Source organism: Apodemus sylvaticus, chromosome 6 (genome assembly GCF_947179515.1).
Source record: "Apodemus sylvaticus chromosome 6, mApoSyl1.1, whole genome shotgun sequence".
Lineage (NCBI taxonomy): Eukaryota > Metazoa > Chordata > Mammalia > Rodentia > Muridae > Apodemus > Apodemus sylvaticus.
The window spans coordinates 7,092,776-7,103,843 of record NC_067477.1 but is presented as its reverse complement, the minus strand read 5'-3'; the positions used below and the strand labels follow the sequence as shown (position 1 = coordinate 7,103,843).

At 40.0% G+C, this 11,068-nt stretch overlaps 1 pseudogene; it reads right to left on the bottom strand.

Annotated features, from left to right (window-relative positions):
- Positions 1 to 1,354: 1,354 nt before the first annotated feature.
- On the bottom strand, positions 1,355 to 10,536 carry LOC127687781 (zinc transporter 9-like; annotated as a pseudogene).
- Between the last annotated feature and the right edge of the window lie 532 nt (positions 10,537 to 11,068).

The following is an 11,068-nucleotide window of genomic DNA, read 5'->3' as shown; positions in this document are numbered from 1 at the left end:
AGGTTGGAAGGCTTGGGAGCCAATACTCTTACCCAGTGACCTATCCCGCTGGCCCCAATTTCCTATCGCCAGAGAGCCTAGGCTCTGTGCCATGAGTTCCAGGCCAGCCTGACCTCCACAGAGGCCCTACCTACTCAAACACAGAGGACAAGCACGCCCCCTGTGGAGCACAAGCACATTACACATTCCCATGTTTTCCACCAATTGTCAGTCCTAGACTGAAAACTACCTTAACAAATCCTTTAATCGGAGATTTATTTTCTGTTTCCACGTTACATTTTTCTACAATACACGAACTTCTGTCTCAGAATGTCCCAGGGTGTGAGGGCTCTGCTCCCAGCACGCTCCTCAGCAGGGCAACCGCCACTCAGGTCCAGCCCACAAGCTGTTTGGGGAGATGGCTACTGCTGTTCACTGAGTCTTCAGTTATTTAGTAAACTGAATGTCCTTCCCCTCCACACCTCAAGGTCACCAGCGAGCTACGACCTTTCACGGTGTGTTACAGCCACCACACCATGCTAACACCCATCTGACCTGCAGGACATCAGATGCACCATCAGCTCTGAGAGCAAACAAACCACAGCCCACACTTCAGGGTAAGAGATTTACTTCTCTCTCAATGCAAAAGGAATCCTAAGGTTCACATTTACACAAGTAGTGCCTTCTCTTAAATAAAATAAAAACAAAATGTTACCCTGCCCGCAAAATTATAAATATTTCTAGTCCACATTACATAATGGTAAAATATTTACAAATGCATTATTTCCAGTAAATAAACACTATGGCACTGAAGTCAGTTTAAAAATAGTCATACATCTAGGATTATGTCTTTAACATTACAAAAATTAAACCAAATAAGGAAAAAGGTAAATGAGAGAGAAGACATTTTACAAAGTGGCAAAAACTATGATCTGAAAGCTGAGGAACTGTCTTCAGTAAGTGTGGTTCTTGGGAATGAACTTATGCTTCTGGATAATGACTTTAGGAGAGTGTACCTCTCAGTGTTCCTGTCAAAACCACAAAGTATACAGAAATATTTTCCTGACTGGGCAGGAAAAACAGCCCTCAAAACACAGTTTAAATGCCACACAGTGAGGTTTAGCCAGAAGACTTGAGATTAGAACTTTGGTGGACCAAATGTTTCACTTGTGACCTATGCTTCAAGTCCATAGGGAAATGTCGTACCATGTTTAGAAGCAAAACATGATTCCATGGTTTAACACAGACTGGCTGAAAGGAGACACTGTGGGTGACCTAAGCCGATGTCCCTACTTCTGTGATTAGAGGATAGTCTGAGTCCTACAGCACATTGAGCTGCTCAGCATGTGGAGAACACATCCCATCTGTCCGGGAAGACTCAGCTTCTGCAGTCACTGACCCTCCAGTGGGGAGGAAGACATCTCCACGTCCCAAGTGACTCATCCTATCTATAGGATCTCAAGATCTATGTGTCAAAGGTCAGGACTTTGTTTCTTCAACTCTTTCTCAAGCCTGTCTACTTCAGCTCCTAGAGTGTCAATAATATTTTCTCCATGTTTAAGCATAAAGGCTTCTAACTGTTCAGGAGTTTTCACCTCTTGAATTTCTTGCATCATTTGGTCAAAATCTTGCTTTTCCAAATATGATCTTGTAACAACTTGTCCATCAAAATCAACTTCTGCCTTAAATCTGACTTTCCCTAGTTCCAGATCCATGACTTTAATATCATGGAATGCCCTTACTGATGGGTCATTTTCCAGGAGTTCAGTCAGCCTCTGTACTTGCTCTGGCTGGATGGACTGTCCCAGGAGTGCTTCTGTGTTAGTGTAGATGAGGATTGCCGAGACCACACTGAGTAAGGTGCCCATACCCAAGGAGCCCAGGCTGCCATACAATGGATTTCCTGTTATTGAGCTAAGGCCCATGCAGGTAGCCGCTATAATCACTCCTAAGACAGACGCAGTCTCCTCCAATAGAATAACATTTGTACTCGATCACGACTTTCTATGACATACTTATAAAATGACATTCCCTTGGCCTGGGTGCTCCTGCAAAGTTCATTTATGGCAACGAGAAGTGTTGCTCCTTCAGACACCAACTAGCCTGCTAAAATACAATATGCCCAGAGAAAGGATTCCATTGGTTGAGCATGAAGTAATCCCATGATTCCATGATACCAAGAGAGTCCTGCCGCCCATCATGAAAATACCAACACCACTAATCAATGAAGAAATATAGCGCATATTAGAAAAGACATACGAGTTTTTTGTTATTCCAGATGAATTTGAGAATTACACTTTCTAACTCTTAGAAGGATTGAGTTGGGATTTTGATGGGTATTGCATTGAATCTGTATATTGCTTTTGGCAAAATGGCCATTTTAACTATATTAATCCTGTCGATCCAGGAACATGGGAGATTTTTCCATTTTTTGAGGTCTTCTTCCATTTCCTTCTTCAGAATCTTGAAGTTCTTGTCATACAGATCTTTCACGTGTTTGGTGAGAATCACCCCAAGGTACTTTATACTGTTTGTGGGTATTGTGAAGGGTGTCATTTCCCTAATTTCTTGCTCAGTCTGATTATCCTTTGAGTATAGGAAGGCTACTGACTTGCTTGAGTTGATTTTATAACCTGCCACTTTGCTGAAGTTGTTTATCAGCTGTTCTAGGAGTTCTCTAGTGGAGTTTTTTGGGTGACTTAGGTAGACTATCATATCATCTGCAAATAATGATAGTTTGACTTCTGCCTTTCTAATTTGTATCCCTTTAACCTCCTTATGTTGCTCTAGCTAGTACCTCAATCTCAACAACAAAAGAAATTCTGGGGGAATCAGTATCCCTGACTTCAAGCAATACTACAGAGAAATAGTGTTAAAAACTGCATGGTATTGGTACAGTGACAGGCAGGCGGATCAATGGAACAGGACTGAAGATCCAGAAATGAACCCACACACCTATGGCCACTTGTTCCTCAACAAAGGGGCTGAAAACATCCAATGTAAAAAAGATAGCCTTTTCAACAAATGGTGCTGGTTCAACTGGAGGTCAGCATGCAGAAGAATGAGAATTGATCCATCCCTGTCTCCTTGTACTAAGCTCAACTCCAAATGGATCAAGGACCTCCACATAAAGCCAGACACTCTAAAGTTAATAGAAAAGAAATTGGGGAAGACCCTGGAGGACATCAGTACAGGGGGAAAGTTCCTGAACAGAACACCAATAGCGTATGCACTAAGATCAAGAATTGACAAATGGGACCTCATAAAATTACAAAGTTTATGTAAGGCAAAGGACACCATCAAAAGGACAAATCAGCAACCAACAAATTGGGAAAAGATCTTCACCAACCCTACATCAGTTAGAGCCCAATATCCAATATATACAAAGAAATAAAGAAGTTAGTCCCCAGAAAACCAAATAACCCTATTAAAAATGGGGTACAGAGCTAAACAAAGAATTTTCACTGGAAGAACTTCAAATGGCTGAGAAGCATCTTAAAAAATGCTCAACTTTATTAGTCATTAGGGAAATGCAAATCAAAACAACCCTGAGATTTCACCTTACTCCAGTCAGAATGGCTAAGATTAAAAATTCAGGAGACAGCAGGTGTTGGTGAGGATGTGAAGAAAGAGGAACACTCCTCCACTGTTGGTGGGGTTGCAAATTGGTACAACCACTCTGGAAATCAGTCTGGCTGTTCCTCAGAAAAATGGGCATGTCACTTCTAGAAGATCCTGCTATACCACTCCTGGGCATATACCCAGAGGATTCCCCAGCAGGTAATAAGGATACGTGCTCCACTATGTTCATAGCAGCCCTATTTATAATAGCCAGAAGCTGGAACAAACCCAGGTATCCCTCAACAGAAAAATGGATGCAAAAAATGTGGTACATATATACAATGGAGTACTATTCAGCCATTAGAAACAATGAATTCATGAAATTCTTAGGCAACTGGATGGAGCTAGAGAATATCATACTAAGTGAAGTAACCCAGTCTCAAAAGATCAATCATGGTATGCACTCACTATAAAGTGGATATTAGCCTAGAAAACTGGAATACCCAAAATATAATCCACACATCAAATGAGGTAGAAGAAGAATGGTGGAGTGGCCCCTCATTCTGGAAAGACTCAGTGTAGCAGTATAGGGCAAAACCAGAACAGGGAAGTGGGAAGGGGTGGGTGGGAAAACAGGGGGAGGGAAGGGGGCTTATGTGACTTTCGGGGAGTGGGGATGCCAGAAAACGGGAAATCATTTTGAAATGTAAATAAAAAATACATTGAACAATAAGAAAAAGAAAAAACTTATTTGATGGAAGGCTGATACTTTTTAACAATAAAATATTGCAGCTTAGAAGCTAAAAAAAAAGAAAAGAAAAGAAAAGAAAAGAAAAGAAAAGAAAAGAAAAGAAAAGAAAGGAAAAGAAAGAAAAGCCATACAGATGAGAAGGATCTGGTGTCTGTATAGATTTGCTGATGCCCAGTGCTAGCAAACCCTGGTTACAAGTGTCAGATAATGAGTGATAGCTTCTGAGAACATACTTGCTGAACCTGAATAAATCCAGACAAGAAATTTAAAGAAGCAGTTTAAGCCATTAATGCAAATAGCAACCATCACCACTTTTCATGGTCACTTAAGGAACACTGATACTGCTCTGGAGCGTGGTTTGTGTTTCCCAAGATATCACAATATTCTCTTAATATTCTTTGGTTTCTAAACAGCCGTTCTCTGTATTCTATTTCTGCTTCTTTACGCAATTTCTTTTCTCTCTGGCAAGAGCTTCTAGGCTTCCCCAAACTTCCCAAGCATTTGCTTCCACATCTGATCTCAGGAACACAGTAAAGGAGTCAGTGTCATCATGGGGGCTTAACTGCCTGATTTTTTGTAGTTGTTCTAAATCACTGGACTTGACCCAGAGCTCGTTCATTGCTCTTACTCCAGTGATGAAGTTATTCTTTGTGTACTTTGATCCATACTCCCTTTTCTTAAGGACTGCTTTGACTTTTACTTAGAGAGGATCTTGCATAAGTGGAGCTTTGATTTCTGCACCTATATTTTCTGCTGTTTGTGCAAGTGAAGGGACTTTGTCAACTCTTGGAGTTTGTGAACCCTGCCCTCCTTTCTGGACATTCATAGAGTACAACTTGACTTGGTTTAGAATAGATGCACATGGGTAAATGTTGGGAGCCATGTATGTAAAGCTTTCTTTTTTTTTTATTTTCTACATTTTTTGTTTACATTCTAAAAGCTTTCCCCTTTCCCAGTTCCCCTCCCCCCATATGCCCCATAAGTCCTCTTCTCTCCATCCATTCTCCTATCTTTCCCCCTCCCTTTTCTCTCTCCAGGTACTCCCCTACAATACTGGATCAAGCCTTTCCAGGATTAGGTCCCTTTTCTTCCTTCTTCACGGGAATCATTTGATATGCTAATTGTATCTTCAGTATTCAGACTTTCAGGGCTAATTAATATCCACTTATCAATGATTGCATTCCATGTGTATTCTTTTGTGATTGTGTTACCTCGCTTAGGATGATATTTTCCAGTTCCATCCATTTGCCTAAAAATTTCATGAATTCATTGGTTTTAATTGCTGAATAGTACTCCATTGTGTATATATACCACATTTTCTGTTATCCATCCATTGAGTGATATCTGGGTTTTTTTCCAGCTTCAAACTATTACAAATAAGGCTGCTATGAACATAATGGAGCATGTGTCCTTATTGCATGCGGGGGAATCCTCTGGGTATATGCCCAGGAGAGGTATAGCAAGGTCCTCCAGAATTGTCATGCCCAGTTTTCTTAGGAACCGTCAGACTGATTTTCATAGTGGTTGTACCATCTTACAATCCCACCAGCAGTGAAGGAGTGTTCCTCTTTCTCCAGATCCTCTCCAACACTTGCTGTCTCCTGAGTTTTTAACCTTAGCCATTCTGACTAGTGTGAGGTGAAATCTCAGGGTTGTTTTGATTTGCATTTCCCTAATGACTAATGATGTAAAGCTTTCAAATGTCATTAAATTCTTCCATCCCTGGCTGCGGCCGTGGTTCTCTGCCCGGCCACAACCAAAGCTGCACAGCGCTGCCCAGCTGCCCCTGTGCACCGAGGCTGAGGCTGAGGTGGCCAACTGACTCCAAAGATGTGGCCAACTGACTCCAAAGATGTACCCCAGTGAACACAGATGTCGTGGCCTCGGCGACCCTACATTTTTTGATATATTTTAGATTTTCTTTATATAGACGGTCTTTATCCAAATTATTTGCTATGTTTAAGCAATAAATATTGTCATGTGGAGATCCCTTGCATGTAGAATTGTTTTGGCAAGAATTTAAGAGGCAAGAAAGGCAGAGGCAAAGATGTTGCAGAAACTGAGAGAGAATAGACAACCAATGACTGGTATTAATTGAGATCTATCCCATGGGAAAGAACAAATCCCTGGCACTATTAAAGATATTCTGTTATATTTGCAGACAGAAGCCTTGCAAAACGGTCCTCTAAGATGATACACCCAACATCTTATGGAAACAGATGCAGAAGCCCAAAGCCCAATATTAGATGGAGCTCAGGAAGTTTTGTGCAAGATTGGGGGCAAGGACTGAGGATCCCAGAAGGAATAGGAACTCCACAGGAAGACCAATAGAGCCAACTACCTTGGGCACATCGGGGGGGGGGGGGGGAGGCTTCCAGAGACTGAACCACCAGTGAAAGTGTGAGCATGGGCTGGACCTATACTTCCAACACATATGTAGCAGATGAGCAACTTGGTCTTCAGGTTCATCCCAACAACTGTACTGGAGCTTTTCTCTAACTCTGTTTCCCATCTGTGGATCCTGTTCCCCGTACTGGGCTGAGATTACTTTTCTCACTAGAAGAGGATATACCTAGTCCTGCATTGAAATGAGCTGCCATGATTCATTCTGCAATAAAAACAATACTTGGTGTCTTTTAAATTATTCATAAGCAACATTTCAAGTACTTTTTATTATTTGAGTCACTCTTAATCATTCCCAAGAGATCACCTGTTAAAGATTTCTATAAAATACCCATAATTCCATTCCCAGGGAATGATTTCTGCACTATCCAATGCATATAGAGTTAACACCTTTGTTAAGATACACACAAGCACACATTCACACATGTATGCACATGCACGCACACTCACAGAGTGAGAGAGTGAGACAGAGAGACACACTCACAGAGAGAGCCATATAGAATTAGTCAGTAAGTCACACAGCCAGGAAGACAGATAGAGGCAGAGACAGAGGCAGGGACAGAGAATGCGAGAAAGAAGAAGAGGAAGAGAGAGAGAGATACAGAGAGAGACATAGAGAAAGAGAAAGAGAAAGAGAAAGAAAGAGAAAGAGAAAGAAAAGGAGAAGGAGAAGGAGGAGAAGGAGAAAGAGAAAGAGAAAGAAAGAGAAAGAGAAAGAGAAAGAGAAAGAGAAAGAGAAAGAGAAAGAGAAAGAGAAAGAGAAAGAGAAAGAGAAAGAGAAAGAGAAAGAGAAAGAGAAAGAAATACTGTTTCATATTACAAGCAGACAGGGACAACAGAAGACCCAGGGAGAATGAAGTAGAGAATTCAAATCTATGCTTGCTCTTGGTTAAATGACATTAGGGTGGTGATTTGATTTATTTTTTTAATGTGATATGAACCATTACTACTGAAACTGAATTTGTCACTAATATGTCCAAACAAATGCATTTAGGAATCTTGTGTGAAAATCACTAATGAACTAAATCTACCCATTTCAGCACCCTGTATTAGGAACATTTAATTTTTTTTAGTAAAGCAGAAAGTTTACTTGAATACATGAGAGAGATTCTGAAAGATGACTTGTTGAGGATTTGAATTTTGGCCATCCATGTCTCAGAAAGCAACAGAAACCTGGGGTTTTCTGTCACTGAAGCTCCTTCCTCATCTGCTTCAGTGATAGAAAATCTTCAAATAAAAGGGAGATTAGGGTTTCTCTTGTCAATAGAACCAGTAGGTGGATCTCAGAAGCAGGGTTCCTTGTAAAAAGCCTTATTGGGGTGATATGCCCCACCTGGAAGGAACTTGACATTAACCAAGGAGAAGTTCCTCTCCCAGCCTGTGAGTGGGAATTCCTGTGTCCTCCACCTAGGGTGGAACATTCAGACCAAGGTGAAGTTCCTCCTTCTTCCAGATCTGCAAATTCTTGAATCAAGCAGGTGACCTGCACAGCTGCCTGAGCAGTAGAGCCAAAGCCCAGTGAACAGTCAGACCAGTTCCCATGAACACACCCTGGAATTTGGGGGAAGAGTTTTCCCTCCACCTTTGTATTTGGAGACCCTCACTAAAATTTGAGCCTTAAAGAGAAAACCTTTTCTCTTGGCTCCTTATTCTCTCCTGCAGGCCCATTCTATTTCATCCCCAGATTTCCTTCCAGGTAACACATTAGATGTAACTGTGGGCAGTTCCAGGTCCTATGAGCAGGAAACTTGTCTCAAATGGTAACTTTTTTATTTCCTTGTTTCTTGTTCCTATGTGTAGTCAAGTTTGATTCTACTTTAACTTTCATCACAAGGAAATAGCAGGGCTTTTTATGGAGCATGCCATGTATCTAACTTCTCTTGTTAGCTCTCAAAATACTGTCAATGTGGACAGATTCTGACACTGTACTGGCATAACTAAAAAAAAAACTTATTTATATGAATTGAAGACTAGGTTTTATTAAGATAAAGCCATCAACTATTGACTGTCACTAAGAAATATCCATTATGTCCTGAACATGAACCTCATCCATGATCTTGAGAAAAAGAACACATAACATGTGATTAATTGTGCTACATAGGATGAGTTAAAATAAAAGATTTAATGCTAACTCCATGAAAAAAATCACTTATAATCAGATTTTCTGTCAAAGAAAATTCTAAGCAGTGGCTCAACAGTTCATCAGTCCTCAAGTGGTTAATAGTCAAGGCAGCCAAGGTGCTAGTCTCACTTGAAATACAGTTCCTGATATTAATAACCTCACAGGCTTTTTTCTCCCTATCAGACAAAAATCTACAAAAAAATTTGTGCCTTTCTTGAATAACTACACTAAGGTATAAAAAGACAGACAATATAAAAGTTACTGCTACCATCATTATCAGCTTACAAAATGCAAATTTTATCTGAAAAACTTGATTCTGAAATTGCTAAACTTTTGTATAGTATTGATGATTTCATAAAAGCATGCCAAATGTCACAGAGGAGCATGAAGTTTGGATTCTGCCCATAATCTTATACATCCTATGTGTTTCAAATGTAGCAGAAAAGACCATTTATTGAAACAATGCAACATAAAAACCCTTACTATTCAGCTTCAATGTAAAAATGCCTTCTCCTAAAGTATCTGGAAAACATAAGACTCATTTTCAGTGATATAATCGATGTCTATCTAAAACTGGTGAAAAACATAATCCAATTTCAGGAAACAAGACAATGAGCAGGCAGGGCTGGCAGAATCTACACCATGAGGAATCCAAGAGCATGTTATGGAGCTCTATCTCTAATACTAAACAATAAGATATTGAATTACTACTATTGATGGCAATTAATGACCAGATATATTGGTAACTATAGATATAAAATTAGATTTAAAAGAAGAGGTAAATGGCTCCCCACAGACCTATGGAGATCCTTTTCAACATACTGCTTTTTTTTTTTTTTGCTTTAAGTAAATCAAATTGGACTATGAAAGGGGATTTTGTTTGCTCTAGTATTGTTGATTTGGATTTAATGTCCAAATTCAAATTATGTTTTTCTCACAGACACTCAAGTAACAGTTGCAAATTCCTAGGTTTAAAAGATATTTATATCATAATGCATTGACACAGTATCAATTTTCACTTTATTAAAGAAACATATTAATAGAAGGGATGACTGATAAATGTTGTAGACAGGAGTATCCTGAATCAATATCCCTTCTTTCTCAAATAGCATTTTGAAAAGTGTACAAAGACCATATAAGACAGTAGAGTGATAGACCAAGGTCTTGCTTCTTTTGAGCAAGTCTTCAAACTAGTCTCCTCTGTCATCTCATTCATAGAGAACACTCTGCTCCTCCAGGGTTTCTTACACCTCCAGGATGTGGTCACAACACTGTGTCTCACACAGTAATAGACTGCGGAGTCCTCAGATTTCAGACTGCTGAGCTGCATGTAGGCTGTGCTGGAGGATTTGTCTGCAGTCAGTGTGGCCTTGCCCTTGAACTTCTGAGCATAGCTGAGCATAGTCTGTAGCACCAATACCAGGATGAATTCTTCCAATCCACTCCAGGTTGTGTCCCATTCTCTGCTTCACCCAGTCCACATAGTAGCTGGTGAAGGTATAGCCAGAAGCCCTACAAGACACCTTCACTGAAGCCCCAGAAATCAACACCTCAGCTCCAGACTGCTGCAACTGGACCTGGGGGTGGACACCAGTGGAGAGAACAGCAGACTGAATGTCAGTGCATCTTGAATTAATATCCCTTTTTAAAATATAGGACTTGGGGGGCACTTACCTGTAACTGCTACTGCCAGTAAGACTATGACCCAGCTCTGTTTCATGGTGAAAATGTGTGCTCAATGATTATTGATAAGACAGTGATCATATGGTGCTTTTGGTGTGGTTATTTCTGTATTTAACACCATAGACTCACATAATTTGCATATTCATGAGTGAGGCTCATTCTCATATAAGGATTTAGTCCAGCTGGAGATAAAGGAGGCAGTGGACACCTCTGTCAGGTAGCAGGATGACTAGGACCAAATCCTAATCCTGATTGAGACAGGATCCTTTCCTGAGATCTATGCAAACCCTATGGATGTAATATCAAAGCCTAATCTCTGAATTTAAAAATATAATGACAAACTGAGATGTTTTATCCTCTTAGTGAAAAAAGTTGATTTTTCAGGTAATGGTAGAACAATAGTTAATAGAAATTTCAAAATATACTAAGTTATGAGAATTTCAATCTTCTTTCTTTTTTAAAGCACATATTTATTTATTTATTTATTTATTTATTTATTTATTTATCTTTATATGAGTACCCTGCAGCTGACTTCAGACACACACCAGAAGAGTGCATTGGATCCCATG